Source organism: Solanum verrucosum, unplaced genomic scaffold, assembly GCF_900185275.1.
Source record: "Solanum verrucosum unplaced genomic scaffold, falcon-dt-bn FXZP01000048.1, whole genome shotgun sequence".
NCBI lineage: Eukaryota > Viridiplantae > Streptophyta > Magnoliopsida > Solanales > Solanaceae > Solanum > Solanum verrucosum.
In genome coordinates this window covers 2,870,193-2,889,503 of record NW_026020157.1, presented here as the reverse complement: position 1 = coordinate 2,889,503, position 19,311 = coordinate 2,870,193, and the positions used below count along the sequence as shown (strand labels likewise).

General features: G+C 35.0%; 1 long non-coding RNA gene across 1 annotated transcript; it reads right to left on the bottom strand.

Annotated features, from left to right (window-relative positions):
- Nucleotides 1–14,030: 14,030 nt before the first annotated feature.
- On the bottom strand, nucleotides 14,031–14,444 carry LOC125828364 (uncharacterized). The gene is made up of 3 exons (XR_007443044.1): nucleotides 14,368–14,444; nucleotides 14,208–14,271; nucleotides 14,031–14,110 (listed from the first exon to the last, which is right to left on the bottom strand). It is a non-coding gene; the product is annotated as an uncharacterized LOC125828364 (long non-coding RNA).
- Between the last annotated feature and the right edge of the window lie 4,867 nt (nucleotides 14,445–19,311).

The following is a 19,311-nucleotide window of genomic DNA, read 5'->3' as shown; positions in this document are numbered from 1 at the left end:
TATTGCTACTCCTGGACAATAATCAAAGCTTAAGGAGGTTGTGCCAAAAAATAGTTATTTCATCCTTTCTGATATTTTTGTTGGTTTCAATTTGGATAATGAAATGACAGAAGAAAGGAAAGTGCAAAGATGCGGAAAAGGTACCGGAGATGACTCGTCAATTAGTTTCTTATCACGAGATTCAACAAGCAACAAATAGTTTTGATGGATCCATTTAATTGATGAAGGAGGTTATGACTCTGTGTACAAAGAAAGTTATCTAGTGGAACTTTGGTGGCCAAAAAGGTATGCAAGAGATTTGATACCGAATGTGTATGCTCAACGGGAGTCTTGAGAATTGGTTGTACAGAGAAGAGTCCCACTTGAACCATAATCCTTCGAAGAGTTGTCATAATGCTTGATGTAGCCGTGGCTATCCAAACAAAAAAAAACTACGCCGACTTAAGAGTTTTACTTAAATTATAATTAGTAATTATGGTAAGTAGTTGGTTTAAAGAAACCCAATTTGAATAGACATAGCTTATTGTGCGTTTACTTTTTTATTAGTAAATATATGAGTTTTGTATTGGCATACCCTTGTTCCATATTAATATTTTTTGTTCATGGCAACCTTTATGTGTTGTGGGGTTTTTGGCTTTAAAAAGTGTTTTCATCTTATGAAGCCAGCCAAAACTTGAAATCACAGCTAAGTAAGTTGATTCTATTCTTGGTGTTTTGAAATTATTTAGATTAATCTCCTTGGCGTAATTTTCTTTTCTTTACACTGTTGGTTAAATTTGTAGCTAGAATTTTATGATGGGTTTAACCTTAAGAAATTATATATTGTAGGGGTATCATGCAGGGGTGTCAATCGGACGGTTTGGGATCATTTTTAAAAAATTATGTCATCCCAATTTTTCGGGTATTTTAGAATGTATAATCAAAATTAGACATTTTAAAATCATCTCAATCATATCGGTTTCTCTTCGGTACCGGTACGGTTCGGTTAATTTTTATTTATTTTTTTTACTTTTGAAGTATATTATTAAAATATTTCTTTCGCAAATATGTTCGTGAAGAAGCACTTCAGTTCTTCACGAAGAAGTCAAGAATGTAAAACCTTGTTGCCGTATTTATCTTAAACATTTAATATGAGTGTTTGCATATGTTTAAGTGTATTGTTTGATAGAATATCTATTATAGTATCATTTAATTTTAAACCTAATTAATTAAAGATTAAAGAGCAAAGACTCAAAGCCGTTCAATCACTACTCACCAGAGGCCTAGGACCTAGGTTATATTTATATTTAAAAATTGTTATAAAATATATTTATATATTAAATTTAACATATTGTTAATATATAAAATATATTTACATACATGTAAGGTTATTCGATTAGGTTCGGGAATTTTTTGGTTTTTTTCATAAATTAAAAAAACCATTCCAATTGTTCAGGACGGTTATATACTTAAATAAAAGTCCATGATTTTATTGAAAAAATGGCATAAATCGGTTCGGTTCGGTTAGGTTCAGTCTGTTTTTCATATTCTTTTGAAACCCATATGCCCTACAATATTTGTCGGGCTGATCCGAAACGTAGAGGGGCAAGATTGGGCTAGGTTATACAATAAATGAGACCTCTACGGATCCCTTTGAGGTGCTGATAGACTTGGACCGATCGTACTTGTAAGCCCGATAAAATCCCATCCGATTAACTTGAATCGTTTAATCGGTGGAGGTCCAGACCTATTTTAACTTGAAAAAATAAATTTAATTAAGTTTAAAAATATTCTTTTAATATAAAATTGATCCCTCACATGCCTAAAAACCTTAATTAACCCAACGTGGTTGAAATCGGTCTCCCGTACCCAGGACTGGCCGAATTGAAATTTCTTGAACCGAAATGATCTGGCCCGACACCTCACAAGAAAAATAAACATGAATTAATCCAAAAATAATCAAAAGAAATTAAAAAAAAATTCATAGAACACATGTTGAGTGAGTCATCTTAAATATTATGACTATTTGGTTGATGTAATGTTTGGTGACTTTCCACTTCAAAATCAATAACTTATTTTTTTTATTTTCTTGAGTTGGAATTCAAATTGTGGTTACAAAATATAAATAGCAATATGTTAATTTTTTTTTGAGATTAAGTGGATTAAATTAGAAAAGATGAGAAGAAGAAAATCAAATTCTTGACAAAGATGCTGGACACTCTTCAAAAATTATGTGGAACTGAAGATGATGTGGATGAGGACGAGGATGATAGGGCCCTCAAGAACTCTAGTAGTTCCAGTTCCGATTGAGGCAATTCATGGAGTCTCTACCTCTTGTTATGTGTTATTGTGTACGCATTGGGGACAATGCGGCTATTTTAGTTCTGGTGGGGTAGTTTGCTAGCGTGTTGTCTATGTTGACATAGTTGATACATTTGGGATTTGTATTTTGTTCATTTGTTTGCTTATGTTGTGTCCCTGTCGAGCTTGGATTGTTTTGTGTGCCCTTGTCGGGCATGTGTTGATTGAATTGTGGACTAAGTCATTTTTCTTATTTGTCTTGTTAGTTTTCATTTCTCTTAGTAGTTTCTTTATTTTCTTTTGTGATGGTGTTGAGTGAAAGTGTTGGATGATAGATGGAGTGACGACTTTCTTAAGAGCAAATCGGTGTTTAGTTGAGAGTGTGTTTGTGTGGCAAAGTCTGAATTTATACCTCAAAGAAATGTATGAACTTGCCTGATGATAGATTGGCTAACGTCTTTCTTCAGAGCAAATTGTTGTCTTTTTGAGAGGATATGACTTGTTTGGTACTAATAAAGTAGACTTGCATTATAAAAAAAAATTGAGCATACCCCTTCAAATTTTTGAAAATAAATGCATGATGTGAATGATCTTGTGACAACTCTTGTGACTCTTTTTATGACTTTTGACATTAGCGGTTATAAAGTGAGATGCCATTTGACGTAAAAAAATGAGCCATCTTAAGTAATTTCCATGCCACGTGTAGTGAGTTTTGTTGAATAAATTCTTATGTTCACTTGTGCATTCAAATTCTTATATTCACTTGTGCTATTCAGAACTTGCCAAGTTAGTCTTTCAAAGTCGGTCTTGATTGTTTTTAGTTAGAGAAATGACCTTAGGCTTTCTTTGTGATTTTTGGGAACTCACTTTTCCTAAACAACTTACTATTACACTAAATGTATCTCTAGTTGACCCATTTTGAGTTTGATATCTTTTCTTTAGCAACTACATCACAAGACTTCACCCCTTTTAAGAAAATGAATCCTCTTGTTGAACACTTCCCTCCTTGAACTCTGAAATTGAGAAAGTTGAGGCTTAAAGCCTAAGTTTGAGGGTTTTCATGAAACTCATAGAGGAGATGCTAATCACATGAGGGCTTGAAGTTGAACAATGAAAAAAATGAGTCAATGAAAGGAGGAAAAATTGTTAAATAAAGAAAAGCTTAGAAAAAAATGAAAGAAGAGAGCAAAGAAAAAGAATTCTTCCAAAGTGTGAAATTGTTACATGTGGGGCATCTTGTATAAAATGAGAAAAAATGTGTATTTTAAAAAAATAAAGAGAAATGGTGATGAGACAAATGAATTTTTTTTTTATAGTGTTCAAGGAGGGTGTAGTCATTTTTACCCAAATGTTATCCTAACCTTCCCTAAGCCTACATTACTAGTTTGATAAAATTCTTTTGTGATTTGAGTCAATGGTGATTGAAAATAAGGGCAAGCATATGATATGGTACCTGTGTGCATGAGAAGTTCTTTGTGAGTATAAGTGCTTGTGCATTTGGCCGTTGTTTTGTTTATAGCTTGTGAATGGGGACATTCTTTCTTGTGAGGGCTTGTGAATTAGGAAAGTGGTGATGTTGAAAATTTTCAAAATGAGTAAAATGAGGATGCGAAAGAACTAGTGGTTTTGAGTCGTTTCTTGAGAATGAGTTGTTGTCACTTGGTTATTCATGAGAAATCTTTTGCATTCTTGAAAGTGTGTTGTGAAAGAAAGGAAAGCATTTGATGAAATTTTGCATGTAGTGATTAATTTTTAGTACCAACCGAAGTCATATTCCTTGTGCTTAAGTGATATATATGAATTGGAAACAACTTAGATATTTTTGTGCTTGAAAGGAGAAAGTTTCTTAGTGCTTTGATTCTAACTTACTTGAGGACAAGTAATGATTTAAGTTTGGGGTGTTGATAAGTTGGTATTTTTTATCAACTTATCTTACCTTTAAACTTATGTTTTGTCTTATTTATTTGAGAATGAGTGCATTTATTGAGGTTTTCTTCCTTTTTCCCCAAAAATTGATTGGACTGTCACTGAAATATGATTACATATGAAGAAGGAGGGCTAGCCTTCTATAGAAGACGTATACATATGACGGAAACCAAAAAAGTTAGCCCAAAATAGTGGAAAAGGAAACGCTTCAAGAAGGCTCATATTGGAGCCTTCCCAGTTTTCTCATCTTGACTCTAAATGATGGAAATTGCTATCTATCAGTAGTTAGCAAACCTCTAGCTGTTGATAAGTCTTTATATTGTGTCTATACCTTAATTACATCAGTGTTATGGCTCATAGAAGCGAGTTTCCACTACTTTGTTAGCTTCTCTGAAGTAGTTACTGGTAATCACTACATGGTCTATTACTAGTTTCTTGATCATGCACCTCTTCATGTATCCTCCAAGGTACCTTCCATAAGTCATTTATACAATTTTGAAGGAGTAGTGAATATGTTTCTCCCAAGATAAAGGTATGAACATTGTCCACACACCACTTGAGCCCAAAAAGAAAGGAAGAGGCTTCAGCTAAGTTGGTAGAGCCTTGGCTCAATGGGAGAATGAAGGCATTGATGAATCTGCCCAATGAATCCCTGATTACTCCCCATCAGCACATGAATTACCAACACATGATACATCTGAGTTCATTTTCACAAACAAGAGTGAGGGCATGATCCATTTGACTGGAATAACAATAGTTTCTCGGAGGTTGGTGTCTGGTATTGTAAGTAAGCTTTTTCAATCATCTGGAATAAACAAGTTTGTAATGGCGAACTTGGTAAGCTGGAAAATGTTGAAAGATATCATAGAGGTGGATTTGAAATTTAAGGTTTCTCATATTCATATTTTGAGCTACAACTCGATCTCCAAAGCTCCCACATGATAATCATTGGCAAAATTCTCATAACATAGGCTGCGATGGAGTTATGTCCTTTGAAATTCCAAGTTTTGTACAGGAGTTCTCTAAGATTAGTGCTTCTAGAGTTGATGCCCATATCCCCAACAAAAGATTGTCAAATACTTTGAGCATATTGACCAGTGCAAAATAGGTGCTAAGAGCTTTCCGATCTTGGGGTCATACTTGCACCAATACAACAAGAACAATCATTAGATAATGTAATTCCGAATCTGGAAATTTCGTCATCTGTAAGTAGTATAGAGAGAATAGCTCTCAAAGTTGTAAATGACATTTTATAAGGAACATCTTTGTACCATAGTCTTGAGTCAAACTGAGAAATATTTCTCATTTGTCTAACACTTTCTCTAGCAAAGGAAACTGTGAAAGCTCCTAATTCAGAGACCGTCCAAACAGTGATATCTTCTTTGTTTTGATTGATGGTAATAGGGAACCTAGCTATAATTTCTTTGATATAGTCATTTGGATGAGGTATCAGTATTGCCCAATCCCATACACCTTCCTTGAAAACTTCATTCACATTAACATCTTGATATCTAGTGAAATCCTCCATGAGAAAGTAAAGTGGCCCTTGGGTGGTCCTATTGTCAAACCAAAAGCTAATGCTCCCTTTGCCTGTTCTCCACCAAATAAGGTCATCCACCGTGTCTCTCAACTTGCACATAACCTTCTAACTGTGTAATTGAAAAGGACACTAATGGACTGTAGCGCGATGAACATTAGTACAGTACTTGGATTTCAGAAAGTTGGTCCACAATGAATTGGAGGTTCTAAATTTCCACCATTGTTTAGTTGTAAGGGCTTTGCAGATGTCTTTTAAATTTCTGAAGTTAGCACCTCCTTCATTGTATGGAAGAAAAAATTCTCCTACGAGATCTAGTGGTGTTTTCCACCTTCATCATTTCCTGACCAAAAAAATCTAGCAATATACTTTTCAATGCTCTCTATGGTTCCTTTAGGAGGATGTACAACAACCAGCGTGTGAATGTTAAAAGCTAGGAGGACATGTCTTATAAGAGTGGCTCTTCCACCAGTGGAGAGGAACTTGAGCTGCCATCCTTTGATTCTATTAATAACCTTGTTGATCATATTAGAAAATATGTCGAGGATTTTCCTCCCAAAATAAAGGGGGCACCCTAAATATTTCATGAGGAGATTCTCAAATCTCATGTCCACCATCCTTCCAATTCTTCTAATGGTCCTTTGTGGTGCTTTAGGAGCTAGTGAGTATGAGCTCTTATTTTTGTTGATAAGTTACCCTGATATATTCTCATAGGATTCCGAAGTCTTAAGAATTAATTTGAGGGATGCCTTGTTCCCACTACTGAAAATGATTGTGTCCTCTGCAAAAGAAAGATGATTAATAAGTGGACCCTGAATGTTAATGTAGAAACCTTTAAATACAGTATTATTATGCAAAGAGTTAAGAATTTGTGAGAGCAGTTCAGCAGCAAGGACAAATAAGGAGGGGGAAAGAGGGTCGACCTGTCTAATACATGTCCCTGATTTACAGAAACCTTGTTTGCTACCATTCACAATAAGAGAGTACTTGTTATTAGAGATAAATCTGTAAATGATGTCGATCCAATTTTTAGCAAAACCAAATTGTCTTAAAACAAATCAGAGGAAAGATCATGACACTCTATCATATGCTTTAGACATGTCAAGTTTAATGATAACATTACCACCTTGCTTTGGTTTCTTAATGTCATTAACAGTTTCCTGGGCAATGAGGATATTTTCAGTAATGTCCCTACCTTTGACAAAACCATTATGATTATGACTAATGATTTAGGAAGAATTTTAGAAAGTCTAGCATTGATAGTTTAGAAAAATTTTACTAGTATTGCATAAACTAATGGATCTAATGTCAGAAAAGTCTTGTGGAGAATTAACTTTGGGCAACATGATAATGCAGGTGTGTGTGAAAACTTTAGGAAGGGTAGCACCTTGGAAAAAAGCAACCACAATAGCATGGACATCATTCGCAATGACTTCCCAAGCAGGTTGATAAAATTTACCAGTTAGACCATCAGGTCCAGGGGCACTATCTGGGTCAATGGAGAAGACACACTCTTTTACTTCTTGTAGGGTCGGAATCATAGTATGAGCAACATTGTCTTCTATAGTAACTGATCTTTGCAAAATATTAATAATAGCATTGTCTTTACTAGTCTCTTCTACTTGGAAAAGCTTTTCAAAGAACTTAATGATTACTTCAGCAACTTGAGGGGTTCCTTCTACCCAGTTTCCATCTTGATCTTTGATCTTATGAATAGTGAGTCTCTTTATTTTGTCCGTCCTTGATGGTGTTGTGGAATAAGTCTGAATTAGTATCACCTTGTTCAAGCGATTTCACTCTAGCTTTTTGTCTAAATACTTTATCCTGTAAATTTAGGAATCTAGTGTACTCAGCTTTATCTCTAGACAAATTTTATATGTTCTCTTGGTTGTTGTTGGTTATGGAAGCTTCTTCTAAATCCTTGATAAATTTCTCAAGTCTCTTTGGTTCTTCACAAAAATCACCAAAATCTCTTCTGGACCAAGTACTGAGAGATTTGGAAATCTTCTTGATTTTTTGATGCAGAGTGTGTAGAAGATTTCCCTTTTCAGTATCACTCCAAACATCTTGTACTACTTCTAAGTAATATATGTGTTCAATCCACATGTTGGAATTTGAAATATTTATTATGATTGGTAACCTCAAGGATACATCTAATTAGGAGAGGGGTATGATCCAAACAAGTCCTTGCTAGGTGAGTAACAATGGTTTCACTAAATTTGTCATACCACTAGGAATTATAGGTAAGCCTATCCAGTCTTTACCATATAGTATTTGGAGGGTCCCTATTATCATACCAAGTGAATTTGGAGCAAAGATACCCTCCATCTTGTAGATCACAATCATTCAAACATGCAACAAAGTCAAAACTTTCTTCAATTTTGTATGGTCTACCTTCGATATTTTCTTCAGCATCTATGATAACATTAAAATCTCCAACAACTCCCCATGGACCATTTATTCATGACGCTATATCCTAGAGGTTATCCCATAGTTCAACTCTAAGGATTTCATCACACATTTGGCATAAGCAATGGATAAGTGAAAATCATTTAGATCTTTGAGGGGCTTAATCTGTACTAGAACATGCTCGACTTTATCTTCAATAATGTCTAGTTGATATCCATTGGTCCAGAAGGTCCATATTTTGTTGGAAGTATGATGGAAACAATGTTGGTGATTAATGTTATCAACGATACTTAATCCAGTTCTAAGCATCTACGATCGTTAGTCAGTATAATAACCCAACTAAATGAGTTGAGGACGAATCCCACAGGGAGTGGTATGTGTTTAAGATTCAAAAGTAATGTATGAATATGTTCTAATCAACCATAGGAATAGACATTTAGGAGTAAAAATATAATTCAAATTAGGGGTGACACGTATGTCAAATAAGGGGGTTTTGGTTTTAACTATCAACTACAACAACAACAAATAACACGAATTTAACAATAATGAGACGGGTTCTTGGGATATGATTGGATTATAGGCTAAAATAGATGATGCTTATCGTGACCAACGACACTACTTCCGATTCAAGTGTCTATGATCGTCGATAATATAGTAACCCAACCGAGGGTTGGGATTGTCCCAAGGGAGTGGTTTTTGAGAATTTATAGAAAAATAAAATTTGGTTCTAACTAGTCGTAGCTAAAGACATTAACGATTAAAAATATTTTAAATTAAAGGGGGAAACACAAAAGTGTCAAATATCGATTTGGGGGTTTTATCACAAGTAAGCTAAAATTAGTGAAATCAATAAGAAAATCTAATAATGAGAGGGGGATTCTTGGGATGTGACCGGAATACAGGTTAATCTAAATTATTCGGTACATACTTTCGATAGAGAATTTATAGAGTAATAATGACTAGGCTAAGCTATACGTGGGAATAAATTCTCTCTCGAACAACTTACCCCGTTTCAAATGGGTTCCCCTCGGACACCCACTTGCGCATGAAGACCAGCCTACGCCTTAGCCCACTCACTCTCTCGAGCTGAGTGTTAGGATATGGGACTAGGGCTCACCCTCTCGGGCTGAGCATCATGCCGACCCACTCCTTAGGCCATTAGTCTAGCAGTCTTGGTTTAACGACCTCTCTCTCGAGCAAGCCAAAAACACATGGGTGGACTTGTATTTGCAACTACAAACCCATTAAATCCAACCACAACTACTAGGTGAAATCACCATTAAACTACATCTAATCTATCAACAAGCAAGACCCAACAACAATATTAACCCATATTCGCTAAATCACACCCCAAGAATGGGGGTTTTTAGCCACACATTAAGATATATAAATTTATACCTAAATGAGCTTGCATTCAAATGGGTATGAAGATTTAAGTCTTGTTACAGGCAAAGAATGAAGAAATCAAGAGACTCAAGTCCAAATCCTTGGAGATGAAACCCTCTTCTTCTTCAAGTTTTCAAAACCCTCAGACTCAAAACAAAAATAAAAAGTACTAAAATTATATTAATTGTTTCTCACACTAAAAATCTGATACTAAGCTATAACTCACAATACGTATTTATAGTTTTCAAAAAATATGTGCTGCAGCGGATCGTTCGGCGAGGTTAGTCGGAATCGCCGATCAACTCGGTGATTCGCCCTTTGGTGTAGTTCATCGCTGTTTTGCACCATTCTTCAACATCGTCGTGCTCTGGGTCATTGGGCGACATAGTACTGCTTCGCAGAACTTCTCGGCGATGCGCCGATTGCTCCTTTTTTCCGCCAACTTGATCCTTTCCTTCAAGGCTCAGCACACTGGAACAAAAGGCGAAGTGAGACCCTTCGGCGACTCGCCAAGTTGACTTGGCGATCCTCAGGCCTTCATTTCTTCGTTCTTTTCAACCTTTTCGTTCTTTTATTGCGATGTAGTGTCCATGCTTTCCTAAAAACTTCACATACCTGAAACTTAAGGCTTTTCATCAGATATTGAGATAAACTAACCATTTGAGGACACAATTTCTATTAAAATATAGCCCTAAATGAGTCCAATTTGTGGACTCATCAATAGACAAATGGGTGATTGCAACTGTTAGTAAATAGTTGTAAATCAGTGACTAAGCTAGACTTTAGTGGGGATAAACTTTCTCTCGAACAATTTACCCCGAATCAAGTTGGTTTCTCTTGAACACCAACAAACAAGCAAATAAGAACAACCTTCGCTTTAGTCCATTTACTCTCTCGAGCTGAATGTGTAGAAAAGGGTTTAGGATTCACTCTCTCGAGTTGAACCCATGACAGCCCAATACCCATAGACCATCTATTCAATAATCTTAGTTTTAAAACCTCTCTCTCGAGCAAGCCAAAAACACGAAGGTATAATTGTATTTGCAACTACAACCCTTTAAATTAAACCACAATTAATGAATGAAATCACTTCTAAACAGCATTTAAACTAACAATTAGCAATACCCACAAGCTAAATCAACCCATAATCACATAATCACACCCAAAGAATCGGGGTTTTAGCTAGATATCATAAAAAGACAGAAATCGTTACCAAATTGTGTTTCCATCAACTAGGTAAGATTAATTTCATCTTTACAAAGGTCCAAGTTGAAGAATCTCAAAGACCCACTTCTAATTTCTCAAAAATGGAAAACTTCAATTCTTCAAAGCTAAGGAAAAGTTGTCTAAACAACTCAGAGTTCAAAACTCAAAAATTACTCTAATGAATGTTCAGAAAAAATTTTGATACTAAACATAATGTTTGTAAATGTATTAATAGTCGCCAAAAATATGTTGCGAAGGACCAATGGGCGTAGTAAGTCGGGCTCACCGAACAGGCAGCGATCCGCCCTTTGGTCAGTTCCATCGCCTTTTTGCTTTGGCCTTCAGCATCCTTAAGTTCTGTAACTTTAGGAGATCCAACATTGCATCGCGGAACCATTCGGCGATTCGACGACTGCTCCTCTCTCTCGCCAACTTGATTTTCTCCTTCAGGGCATGGCACACTAGAACTTTAGGTGAGGTAATGGTTATGCGAGTCGCCAAAGGGACTCGGCGATCACCAGGCCTTCATTTCTTCGTTCTTTCAGCTCACTTTGTTACTTTTTGCAAATTAGTGTCCATGTTTTGTTCCTCAATCCAAACACTTGGAAATCAAGGGTTTTACATCAGTTATTGGCACAAAACTAGAATTTGAGGACAAAAAATATATCCAAATAAAGCCCTAAATGAGTCCAAATCGTGGACTCATCAACACCCCCAACTTAAACTTTTGCTTGTCCTCAAGTTCAACAGTTCAAAAAGGATGCCTCAAACAGTGCTACACAAGAGTCAATCATGAATGCACACAACAAGACTCAACTTACTCATGCAAGGATCAATTGTGCACTCAAAGATTCAAGTTATGACTCACCGTTATCAAAGATTCTCAAGTTCACAATACTTGCTTCAAATGCAAGTTCAAGCTCAACAAAGGTACTCAAATGCCCTCACACAAAGATGATTCCATATTCACACACTAAGGTTCAACAATTAATAGCTTCGAAATCACAATCAACACTCACACTCACAAAGATGAATACAATGCATGATTTCACCCATAGGTTTGCCCTTATTTTCCAATCAACATTTGTTTCAGCTCACTCAAGATCAAAAAGGTCTTTTCAGGGCTTGTAACGGGGCTGAGTGTAAATGTATGGTCATTTAGACTCAATGGCTGCTATCCTCATGAAATGTGGTGTGAACAACACTTCCTTTCCTTCACCTCTTTCATTCTTATTTATGCTCATTAGTCACCCCATTATTCCTTTTCCATGAAACTTTGGACACCCAATTTCTTTATGCAACTTTATTTCAAAACTTTTTCATCCTTTTTCTTTTTCTCTTTCTCTTTTTTTATTGAGGGGTTCCATCTTTTTCGCAACCATAGATCAAGAGGGACTTCTTTGCATTTCTTGATTTACCTTCTCTTTTCACCACACCCTCAACTTAGGCTTTTGTCCTAAGTTGGCTATTCAAACCAACCACATCTCATGAGTATTAAGGGTGAAGGGATCACTAGAACAAATTTGCCCTCCAACCACAATTGAAAATGTGGCCTAAACTATAAATAGATGTTGCCTTTGATCAAAGGCCACACTTTTTTACCAATGGCAACGCTTTTAAGGGGGTGGCCTAAACAAGCGTAACCTTTTCCCTAAGGCAACACTTTTAAGAGGAAAAGGCTACGACATACAAGAAGCGTTGCCTTTGCATTCACCTATGACAATGCTTCTGTATACCATCTACGGGCACACTTTTATGCTTTAAAACAACACTTTTGAAGTGTCACATTTCATTCTTTATAGGCAACACTTTAAACTCATTGCTTGTTTCTCAACATTCAGCCACACTATAAAAATGTTGGTAAAGGTAGTTATGCATATATCTATGTGGCCACATTTATACAAGCTAAGCCACAACTTTCTAATTAAAAATTAAAAATATAAGAACAATATTTTTTTAAAAAATTATTATTATAATATGTATCTTGAAACCACTTTTTAAATAATAAATATAAAGCATCACATTAAATAATAGAGAACCAAAAATATCTTCACAATACAAAAACTTTGAAATATTCTAATATTCAACATCAACAGTTAGTAATGCAAACTACTTCAAAGTGTGCTATAGTACTTTTAATAAAATTTAAAACATCCAAACTATTCATGTAGTATAATGAATAATATTAAATCATAAATGGATAAAATTGGTCAACCGAATCAACTCAACTTTCGGCCACCATTTCCAATTGCATCGCCATAAGTTTCCTACAGGTTCAAAGTGAAATTGAAACTTGATTAGATAGGAAGTAAGTATACTTAGAAAATGTAAAACTATAATTCAATAATATGTGAAACTGCAATTATGCAAAAATATAATATTAATCTACAATCTCGTTATGATGTGGGAGGCAGTAAATCATAGATATGCAGAAACACATGAAAATAATGCTAAAATGCAGCACACAAATGCAGAAAAATGTGGTATTGATTACAGAAATGCAGAAATATAGAACAAACTTGAAGAAACATAATGCAGAAAATAAGAACGCTGCATAAATGAAAAATATTGTACATATCTTAGTATTTTGTACCTAAATATACTCAAACCGATAATACCTTTCCAAGAGTCGGGCCATGAGTTGATCCAGAGGAACGTGGAAGATTTTCGCCTCTTGTAGCCCGTGCACTACTAGAATCACCCGGAGATGGTTGGTTAGATTCGATAAACCCTTCTGCATCCTCAAGGTTTGGTCCAGGATTATATTTTACCAACAATTTCATGAGATGTCGCAGTTGTTGCAATTCTTGCACTTCTTCCTTCAATCCTTCCAACTTTCTCAATTCAACCAGTTCTTCCTTCAATTCTTTAACTTCTTCCTTAAATGAATTGATTTCATCAGCATGTTTTTGTTTGATTTTGATGATTTCCTCATCTCTTTTTAAAGAAGTTCTTGTCACAGATCTACCATAGCATCGAACTCGATCAGGCTGCTCATTTCCAAACACTGCCTTAAATGAGTCATCTGTTGTTTCCCCCAAGTTTTGACGATTTTGAAGTTCAGCCTATAAATAATGCATTAGCAATTGTCTTGATAAAGCAAGATGAGAGCCAAAAGTCAAACACTGCCTTAAATTAAGGTCATGAATATTGTCATAAGCAGGAAAGAAACAACACATTGAAATTACTGTACATACATGATTACTTAGTTGAAAAGTCAAGGGCTTTGAAAAGCAATTAACGGCCAAAAGAATTACTTACTATTACAACTTCAGTTTCAGGATCAACTTGTTTTCCATTCTTCGTACGAGTTGCAATAAACATTTCAGCCTTTGATGGTTCCTCATTATTCTCTTTGGTTGCACGCTACAAAAAAAGTAAAAAACTATAAGCAACTAACATGTAATCTAACAAAATATAAAAGATAAAAAAATATTTATCTACAAAGTGTCTAAAATGATACCAGTGCCATGCGTACTCTTCCAAAATTAACAGGCCCCATTCGATGCCTTCATTTTTGTTTCTTTCTGTTTTGAGAATTTAAAGAACACATGGCCTGTAATTTAAGAAAAAGTAATTAATATATATGGGCTAAATAATTAAATGCATTATTTGTATCTCACTTTAACAGTTGGAAGCTCCCAATACTCTATCAACTGGCGAAATTGAACTTCTGGTATCCAACTAGGACAATTTTTTAGCCTATCTTCCAGTGTTTTATACTTATCAAAATAATTCTCCTTAACATATCTCTTATTTCGCCTCCAAGCATAACAAAGACCATCCATCACCAATTTTTCTTCTTCTGCTGGAATTATAAACTTGGTCTACACAAATAACCTAAATGTTACTAGTAAAATACACATAAAAAACAGATACATAAAAGGTTGAGTATTTTTACATTGACACATTCCCACATGCGTAGTTTAGTATCTTTTGGCACATCAGGCCAACCAGTATACAACAAGGTGATGAATCTAGAGTTCCTAGCAATTGTTCCTAGAAAATTGCTCAAATCAGACACTTTTTTTCCAATTGGTCCGACAACTTGTCCATGATCAAATGTCACCTCCTCTCTTTCTTAAAAATTTCTTGCATGAATAGTCTTACATGTTGTGTGTCCTCGAACCTTTTTCTTCTCCAAAGTTCATGATTAAATGTTATATTAAATAAATAAGATAAAACATACTATACAACTATAAAATTTACAATGCGAGTAAACTTATATAACTATCAAAAGAAGATTTAAAACATACCATCTTTTGAACAATTTATGTCCATATCTTTATCTCGAACACACTCATCAACTTCTTCTGGCACAACACCATCAGCCACTTCGATATTGTTTTCATTAATACATGGAGATGGCATAGATCTAACATCATCTGCTGGCTGAATATAAGGTTTTTCTTCACCCACATGTATCCCATTTTTTTCTAGAAAATGATTAAGACTCATCACTGGTACAAGTGACTTTTTCTTAGCTTTTTTGTAATTTTGTAGCTCCTCAATATCAAATTGATTTTCTTCTTCACCTTGTGTTCTTTCAGTCATATGGGAAGTGTTAACTTCTTTCCTTGATAAAAGTTGGGTCACAGATTTATGTATAGGTAGTTTACTCCTCTCTTGCATTTGAATTGACTCCTCAAACTGAATTGATCTCTGCATAGGTTGTCTTTCACTTGCATTTGATGTAACAGACATACAATTCTTCCTTTTATAAGGTGGTGGCTGATCGGAATTTTTTCCTTTCATAACTAGATTCTTGCGTTCATTGTCAAGTTTTTCCTTCTTAATTTGAAATTGTTTGCGCAGCTTAGCACTTGATCGAAATTGATAATCAAAACTTACATTCTTTATTGGACTTGAACCGTTGTTAGAATTCAGAACCTTTTTCTTTAAAGGCTGCTCCTTGATTCATTCTTCATATAAAAATAATAGTTAGTATAGCAACTAATAAGAATTTAGTACAGAACATATAAAAATGCAGTGAAAATATAGTGCAGAAAATTAAAAGGTAGTGCAGCAATGCAAAAATACAGAAATATAGTGCAGAAATGCAGAAATATAGTGCATAAAATATAAAACAATGCAGAAAATACAAAACCACAGTGCAAAGTGTGCAGAAAATGTAAAAATACAGAGCAAAAAAAAAGAAACATAGTGCAGAAAATTAAAGATAATGCAGTGATGCAGAAATATAGTGCAGAAATTCAGAAATATAGTGCAAAAAATATAAGACGCTGCAGAAAATACAAAATTGCAGTGAAAAATTTGCAGAAAATATAAAAATACAGAGCAGAAAATAAAGAAACATAGTGTAGAAATTAAAGATAGTGCAACAATGCAGAAATGCAAAATATAGTGCAAAAAGATAAAACAATGTAGAAATGCAGAAATATAGTGCAAACAAGATAAAATGTTGTATACCTTCAAAGATTTCTCAGACCAAGAAGCCAATCAGTGATAACTTTATTGGAGAATTAGAAAACAAAGTGACAGCTATAAAACGTAAAAACTTAAAAACTTTGTAAATTGAACCATTTTTAACTCCTAATTCCAAAGACTTAAAGCTAACTATGTAAGGCAGAGTTAAATTGTAGAATAAAAGAAAGACTTATGATGTATCCTCAATATCAAATTCATCCTATCCTCAGATTCATGTTCAGGTTCTTCAGCAACAAATTCGCGTGGATACACCTTAATAACTGTGGCTGGTATATCACACCTCACTAAGTCAACTTCACTATTATCTTCAGGTATAGAAGGGCCATTGAATGGTCATATGGCTCATTTATATAACTTTGGGGGACATCAGATTCGGCTTCATCACTCATACTAAATAAGTCTCTTGGGACTATTTTCATAACATAATGCTTATCATCATCATATGGATCCTTCACATAAAAACATTGATGAGCTTGAGATGTTAATATAAAAGGCTCTTCCTGAGAGCACCTTTTGTTGAAGTAGACATAAGTAAAGCCATAAATATCCTCTTTAGCCTCATACCATTCACACTTAAATAGGACAAGCTTTAAAATGGTTATAGTAATCCAACTCAAGGATATCACTATTTTACCATAATAAGTTAGATTTGCATCAATTGATTTTTATCCTTAGAGCTTGCAAAACTCGTAGATAAAGCAACTAATGTAACACCACTATTTTGTGTTTTACGCTTTGCTTCACGTCGCCTTGTATGAAATCTATACCCATTTATAATATACCCTGTATATCTTTTAGCAACTGAATTGGGTCCTCTCAATAACTGTTTTATCAAATCTGACACATCCTCATGCATAACACGAGCTTCAAACCATTGAGAGAAGCTTTGACTATGATTTTTGGCCTTACTCCATTTAGATCATTTTCCCTGATTACTAACCTCAAGTTCATGCTCTCTACAAAACAAATATTGTTATTTGTTAGCAATCAGATGAGTAAAATAATTTAAGAAGTACATACAATAAATGATATAATACTAGTGAATCAATTTACCAAATATATTCTAGAACTTCATCACAATTTTCAGTATATATCCATGTGCTTGATGTCGTGACTTGTTATCAAGAAAGGTTGGCTCACCATTTTTTCCACCTAGTGGACAACCTCTATTAGGAAACAAGTTAGAAGTTTGCACATCTGGTGATCCACACTCATCATCATTTCGGGGTCTTCTGTTAAATTTGGTTTGTACACCCTCATGAAAATATCTAGAGCATGAATTCAAACAATCTGTAACCCGACGTGCCTCTACAATACATCTTTCTGGATACCTTCTGTTACAAACATATGACTTAAAAGTGCCCATTTCTCTTTCCAGAGAGTACATCCATCGAAGTTGTACAGGACCTCCTAATCTTACCTCATTCGCCAAATGAACAGACAAATGAATCATTATATCAAAAAAGCTAGGGGAAAATTCGCTCCAACTGACACAATGTTTCTTTAATTTCTAGTTCTAAACGATCCAGTTCTTCCAATGTGATAACTTTTTGACATAAACAACGAAAGAAGGAACTTAGACAAATCAAAGGAATAACAACATGATCACGAAATATGCTTTTAATAGGTATAGGCAGCAAGTAATGTAACATCAAATGTGCATCATGAGTCTTATAATTAGATATTTTTCTTTCTGCTAGCTTCACACATCCAGAAGTATTAGAAGCACTATCGTCAGGCAACTTTGCCTTTTTGAGAACACCACAAAATAGATTCTTCTCCCTTAGACATTGAAAAGCACGTTGTTGGAAGCTTTACTTTCCTACCATCCTTTGTATCTTTTGGTTGAAGGCTCTTCCTAATGCCCATCTCTTTGAGGTCATAACGAGCATTTGGATGATCCTTTGTCTTGCCAGAAATATCCAAAAGTGTTCCAATTATACTATCAACTATATTCTTCTCTATGTGCATTACATCAAGGTTATGACGCAGCAAATTGTGTTGCCAGTACGGCAATTCAAAAAAGATTGATCATTTCTTCCATGGGCCGTTATTTGATTTCTTTTGCACTTTTCCAAATACATTTTCAACATTTTGTAGGCTATTAAGCAGATCTATTCCCTGCAATAAAGGAGGAGGAGACCTGAATTCTGTCTTTCCGTTAAAAGACTTTTTGTCAGGTCTCCACGGATGATCCATATGTAGAAAAACACGATGGCTCATATAACACATTTTTCAACTATGCTTTAGATAGAACGAGTTAGTGCCATAATTACAACAAGGGCAAGACAACTTTCCTTTTGTACTCCAACAGGACAACATAGCATATGCAGGAAAGTCATGTATTGTCCACAAAAGAGCTGCTCGCATTTGAAAAGTTTAATTTCTTGAAGCATTATATGTTTCTACCCCGAACTCCCACAACTCCTTCAACTCTTCTATTAATGGTTGTAGATAAATGTCAATGTCATTTCCAGGTGATCCCGGTCCAGGTATAAGCAAAGAAAGCATAAGTTATTATGATTTCATGCACATCCATGGAGGTAAATACACCATTGACATAACTGGCCATGTGCTGTGAGATATGCTCATGGTTCGAAATGGATTGAATCCATCACTTGCTAAGCCAAGTCTCAAATTACGAGTCTTTTGCAAATTCTTGATGCATGTTATCAAATTCTTTCCATGCTTGTCCATCAGCAGGATGCCTTAACTTTCCATTTTTAGAACGTTGCTCGTCATGCCATCTTAATGATTCTGCTGTTTTTGAGCTCATAAATAGCCTTTTGAGTCTAGGAATCAACGAAAAGTGTCTCAAAATTTTAATAGGAACACGATGAGGTTTCTTAGAAGAGTCAAGCTCACTATCTACTTCAGGATGTTCAACAAATCGAGAAGCTCCACAAACATGGCAATACTCGTCATCTTTATAGTCACCTCTAAATAACATACAATCATTAGGACAAGCATCAATCTTTTTATAGTCAAGACCTAAATCCCTTACCACGGCCTTGGCTTTATTGTAAGATTCAGGAATGTTCAACTCAGGAATCGCTTCTTTCAATAACTGCAAGAGAGAAGTAAAAGAAGCATTGCTCCATCCATGGAGACAATTCAAC